Consider the following 6,679-nt stretch of genomic DNA (forward strand, 5'->3'; position numbering starts at 1 on the left):
CTCAGGTGGTGATTACAGTCTCTCTATCACATTTAGGGTCCAAGAAATAAGCCCAAGTCACCCAGCAGGTCAGAGGCAGAGCTGGAATTGAAGGTTAGCAGGCAATGACAAGGTCCCGAGGCTGATCAGTTCCCAGCCCATTGTCCAGGTTTCCAGGAAAGACCTAGCTCCTATACCCTGCTACCTGCCACCTGCCGGTCCCAAAGGCTGCTCTGGCTTCCTGGAGATTTGCTGGCATCAGTCCTTGCCCTCACCCGGAAGTTCATCTCCAGATCATCCTACAGGTCTCAGAATGGGAGAAGCTGTTACTTTAACCCAGGAATGTGCCCCCTTCTCCTGCAGGAGGCAGAACGCCTGGATGGGAGGAGTGAATCAGCACAGGGATCAGGACCCGGTGCGGTGCGTGTGGCCCCAGGGGGACAGAGCTCTGGCAGGAGGACCAGCAGGCTGGGATTGGGGGCAGCCCCAGCGAGGATCCAGAGGTTTCTCAGAGGAGATTGTGAGGTGGGCTTGAGGAGCAGGGCAACCTATAGTTGGGGGCTGCATTGGGAGGGCCTGAGGGCAAGAATCACCACCATGAGGCAGCTCCCTGGGTCGGACTCTGTGCCCAGCGCCCTAAAGGCGTTCATTCCCTCCGTGGGGGGAACTGCCTCAAACTCAAAGTCCATAATGTACAGACAGACCGGGCTGCTGCGGCATCGGGTCACGCAGCCCAGCTCGTAAGAGGAAGAGGAACTGGAGAATGGTTTCCTCCCTGAGAACCAGGTTCCTCATTCCATAGAGGGAGGCTGGAGCAAGGTGAGGGGTTCTCAGACCTCAGCACTTTGGGGCCGCAAAAGCTCCCCAGGTGATTCCAACGGAGAGCTGGGGATGAAAGGAAGCATGGGCTAGCGATCCCGGAAGACCCCTCCAGCCAGGCCCCTGGCAGAGCCAAAGAATCCGCTTTCTCCCCACGCCTTCCCCTCCCCCATTCATCAGTCTCCTCCCCTCCTCCTCCTCCCTCCAGAGCGCAGGCATAGCACGTCTGGTTTTTAGGGTACTACCCAGCTTCCTTCTCTCCAGCACTAGGGGGTCGCTGCTGCTCACTGTAGACTCAGAATTTCCCAGCAGACAGGGAGCAGGGCAGCGCTCACCTCACTGCTCAGGTGAGTACACCCAGCCCAGAGGCGAGAATTCCCAAATCCACACTGATGTAGAAATGCAAGTTTCACAGAAGTTTAGAAATGTAAGTTTCACAGAAGAAAACTTCCAGGATTTGAAAGTGGATCTCTGGGGTAGGAAAACAGAGAGGGCGAGAGTGTGGCTTTGTGTTATAATTTGAATAGCATTTACTTGTTACTTTCGGTTAAAAATAATGATTGATTTGGAGCTCCAGACTGGCTAAGTCGGTGGAGCATGCGACTCTGGACCTGAGGGTGGTGAGTTTGAGCCCCACATGGGGCATAGAGATTACTTGGGGGAGAAAAAAAAAAGCAGTAATTGATTAAAACACAACAACAGCATGGAAAGTGGCGTGCCCACCGGCACTGGGCAAGTTCGCAGCCTATGGTGGGACAGGAGCCGAGGTCTCTCCTGATTTCATCTAGTACTTCTGTTGCCAAATATCCTCCCACAGCCTCTGGCCAGGTCACTGGCTCAGTCCCAAATCCCTTCCCCCACACCACTCAGACAGCTTGGAGGACCTAGCAGAGCCCTGCAGGCTCACCAGTCAGGTGCCTGATGATGAGGGCAGGCGCTAACAATTGCTCACCCAAGGTGACTCAGGCAGGAAGGGGAAGGAGTAGGTGTGAGCCAGGAGAGGCTGTTTCTATGCCCTCACTCCAACCTCAGTCTTTAGGGCTGCCAGATTTAGCAAATAAAAATGCAAGGTGCTCAGTTAAATGTGAATTTCAGATACATAATGAAGGCTTTTTACGTGTAAGTATGTCTCACATAATGCACGAGACATACTGACACTAAAAAAAATTCATTTCCAGTCTGAAATTCAAATTTAAATGGACATCTTGTGTTTTGTCTGGCAACTCAGGATCTTGAGAGGAAAGGCCCCAGCCCTGGGGTCTCTGTGACTCTTCCAGAATAGTAACTCTGAATGAAGAAAACCCTGAGGGACAATTGGAAGAATCAAGGAGAGGCTAGGAAAAGTGGGAGGAAGGAGAGAGAGAAGGAAACTGCCCAACCTTTGCCCAGACCACTACCTCGGAAAGTAGCCTTGGGGCTAACCTGGAGGAAACCCCTTGGCCAGGGAGACACATCCAGAGGCCTCTCCAGGCCAGGTCTCAGTGAAACCTCCTGTTATTACTTCTGGTGCCACTGAGGTCATGCAGCTGGGGGTGTAAGAGGAATAGAAACAGACCACATTGGGGCACCCTAGTGGCTCAGTTAGTTAAGTGTCTGCCTTCTGCTCGGGTCATGATCCCGGGGTTCTGGGATGGAGCCTTGAGTCTGACTCCCTGCTCAGTGGCGGGGGAGGGGTGCTGCTTCTCCTTCTGCCTCTACCCCTTCTCCCCAGCTTGTTCTCTCTGTCTCACAAATAAATAAATAAAATCTTTCTTAAAAAAAGAAACAGACCCTATTTATAGCAGAACATATTTATATATTTTTTAAAAATTTATTTATTTATCTTTTTTATTAAGATTTTGTTTATTTATTTGACAGACAGGGATCAAAAGTAGGCAGAGAGGCAGGCAGAGAGAGAGGGGGAAGCAGGCTCCCCGCTGAGCAGAGAGCCCCACGTGGGGCTCGATTCCAGGACCCTGAGATCATGACCTGAGCCGAAGGCAGCGGCTTAACCCACTGACCCACCCAGATGCCCCTATTTATAATTTCTTAAGCAAGAGGTGGGGGAAAGGCAGAAACCATAAAGGAAAAGATTGATTACTAGATTTCAGATGGCACAACAACAACACAACTTCTGACCTCAAAGGAAACCGTAAACAATGCTGAAAGACAAAATGACCCATGGGGAGAAAATATTTGCAATATAGATAATATCCAGAACATTCAAAGAGTTCCCACAGCTGAACAAGAAAAAGACAAACACTAAAGAAAAATAATCAAGAATAACGTAATGATTAGTTTTATGTGTCAACTTGGTGGATGTTTTTGGGTGAGATTAACATTTAAATGGAGAATTTTGGCCAAAGCAAATTGCCCTCCATAATGTGGCAGGGCCTCATCCAGTCCATGGAAGACCTGAATAGAACACAAAAAACCTGGCCTTTCCAAACAAGGAGACATTCTCCAGTGACTGCCTTTGGACTTCCTCTACACCTTTGGCTCTTCTGAGACTCCAGCCTGCTGACCCACACTTCAGTTGTTGGACTTGTCAGCTTCCATAATCACATGAGTCAATTACTTTCAGTAAATGTCTTCCTACATACACAGCAATTGGTTCTGTCTCTCTGGAGAACCCCAATACAAACAGGCAATTCACAGAAGAAACACATAGGCAGAATAAGCATTTGAAAAAATGCCCAGCTTCCTTAGAATCAAGGAAATACGCATAAAACAAACACAGACTATCTTTTGTCATTAGATTGGCAAAATCTCTTTTGTTATTTATTTATTTGTTTACTTACTTACTTAAAGGTTATTTAATTAAATAATCTCTACACCCAATGTGGGGCTCAAACTCACCACCCTGAAATCAAGAGCTGCACGCATTCTTCTGACTGAGCCAGCCAGGTGACCCTGGTAAGACATCTTTTGAACTGGTGTATTCAGGATGCCTGAGTGGCTCAGTCATTTAGGCATCTAACTGCTGATTTTGGCTCATGATCTCAAGGTTATGAGATGGAACCCCACATCAGGCTCTGCCCTCAGTGAGGAGTCTGCTTGATATTCTCTCTCCCTCTCCCTCTGCTCCTCCCCCTGCTTGAGCACTCTTGCTGTCTCTTTTAAATAAATAAATATCTTTAAAAATAAACTGGCTTATTCAATGTTGATGAGTGTATGGGAAATAAGTTCCTCCAAATACTGTGGCTGGGAGTGTAAATTGGAAAAATTTTAAAGCAGTTTGGCATTAGCATTTCAAAATACTTTTATTTTTATTTATTTATTTGACAGAGAGAGAGAGAGAGAGAGAGAGATCACAAGTAGGCAGAGAGGCAGAGAGAGAGGGGGAAGCAGGCTCCCTGCCAAGCAAAGAGCCTGATGCGGGGCTCGATCTCAGGACCCTGAGACCATGACCTGAACCGAAGGCAGAGGCTTAACCCACTGAGCCTCCCAGGTGCTGCTTGGCATTAGTGTTTCAAATGTGCATACTCTTTACCCAACAATATTACTTTTAGGGGCTTAACTCCCACATGTGCACTCAGAGACATGTTCACACGCAATTATTGCATAATTATTTGTAACTGCAAAGAAAATGGAAACACACAAAAATCCATGAAATGAGACTGGTTAAGTAAACTATGTAACAGCTATAGCATAGAATACTTGGCAAATGTCAAACTAATAAATTAATGTAAAGACATCCCATGTTCATGGATGGGGAGATTTAAACCGTTATGCTGGCAACACACCCCAAATTGACCTGTAAATTCAGTGCATTCCCTACCAAAATTTCAGCTGTCAACTTTGGAGAAACTGATCCTAAAATTCATATAGAAATTTGAGGGACCCTCGGGACGCCTGGGTGGCTCAGTTGGTTAAGCAGCTGCCTTCGGCTCAGGTCATGATCCCAGGGTCCTGGGATCGAGTCCCACATCAGGCTCCTTGCTCGGCAGAGAGCCTGCTTCTCCCTCTGCCTCTGCCTGCCTCTCTGTCTGCCTGTGCTCGCTCGCTCTCTCTCCCTCTGTCTCTGACAAATAAATAAAATCTTTAAAAAAAAAAAATTTGAGGGACCCAAAATAGCCCAAACAATTTTGGAAGGCAGCTATGCTCACCACTATACCACCAATGCCCAAACAATTTTGAAAAAAGAAATTGAAGGACCCCTCTTCTTCCAGTTTCAAAACTTTCTACAAAACTATAGTAATCAAGACAATGTCATACTGGCATAAGGACAGACATATGGATCAATGGAATAGAACTGAGAGTCCAGAAATAAACCCTCACATTTACAGTCAATTGATTTCATCAAAATTTAAAAACACAAGGCCTGGCCAAAGGGGGCTGGGAGGGCTCAGGGAATGGGCAAATGGGGATGGGGATGGACCTTTGATGTCATATTTATTTGTGACTCTGAAGTTTGCTTCTTTTTAGTACTATTTTAAAAAACGATGCAAACTCATTAAAAGGAAAAAGCAGAGGGAGAGAGATTCCTAAACTGGAGAGTTTGAGGACACTGGAGTGTTTCTTGAGGAATGTGAGAGATGTTCTGTAGTCCTCGGGGAACTGTACCCTCTCCACTAAAGTGGAATTTCACTGCATTCATTTGACAAGGAAATAAATTTTGCTTAATAAATACATTTAATATTTCTTTGCCATAGTAATCAGAGTAACTGCGTATGATTCAGATTTTTCTAAAGCTTGGGCTCACACCTAGACTATTACCTTGTCCCTTGAGAGTGAAGCCTACAAGGCCCATGGATTCATCCAGGACTGTTTGCCCCTACCCCATGTACCCAGGATGTTGCACTTCTAGGTTCTTCAGTCTGCCTTTTGCATTTTTTTCCATTAAATACTTTTAATCCTTGTTAAACTCTAAGTGACTGCTTCTAGAAACTTCAGTGCACACATCCCCTGATCTTTCTTTAACCGATTGTTGCTTGGAAATCAGATAATATTAATTTAAAATAGCTGAAATACCTGAGGCCCCTGGCTGGCACACAACTCTCGATCTTAGGGTCGTGTATCGGGGGCAGCTACATACAAAGCAGACAACATAGCGCTTGCGCCTGCGGCCAGAGGACCTGCGCACCACCTGAAAGATGATTGGCTATGCCCAGAACAGGTAGCCCGAGGACACTGCGTGCTTTTTATCATGCCATCAGGCTTCCTTTCACATGTACAGTCTGCTGATGAAATAAGAGAAAAGAAGCTGTGTGAAGGAAACATTGAGCTCTTTCACAGGGACAGGACAACTCACATTTTGTCGTGGGGACCCTCTTTGTGTTGTGGGATATAGCAGCCTCCCTGGCCTGTGCCCACTGGAGACGGGTAGCACCTCGCCCTAGTTGTGACAACCCAGGCTGTCTCTGATCACTGCCAAATGTCCCTAGTGGGCAAATCACCCTTTAAGGATACTTTCCGTGATACTTGTTTTAGTCACTCCAGTTTTATCTCCCGCATTTATTTTATTTATTATTTGGCTCTGTGTAGTTGTGATGAATAGACTTATTTACTGATTACCCTAACATTTCATGATAAGTATGAGGGCACGTGCTCTGGTAAGGGAGGCATAGGCTGGACCCCCTTGTGTCAGGATACACAGGAGGGAAACTGCACAAATGTCCCCCGGTAGGAGCCTCACGCATTCTCCATGCCCTGTCTAGCCCAAGGCTGAGCACCGCTGCCAAACACAGAGTGCCCTCACCCCTGAATTAGGCTGTTTGTCTTCTCCCCCAGGTTTCCCCTCAGCTCCAGCTCTTTGTTGAGCCCGCAATACTCTCCAGCCACTCAGTATAACCAAACACTGCCTGTCCTCCCAGGGCTGGCACCACGCTTTCTCTGGGGCTCTCCTCCCTCCTGGTGCATCTATCATTTTGGCCAGAGCAGGGCCCTTTGGCACCAAGCA

The sequence above is a fragment of the Mustela nivalis genome, assembly GCF_964662115.1.
Source record: "Mustela nivalis genome assembly, chromosome: 17".
Lineage (NCBI taxonomy): Eukaryota > Metazoa > Chordata > Mammalia > Carnivora > Mustelidae > Mustela > Mustela nivalis.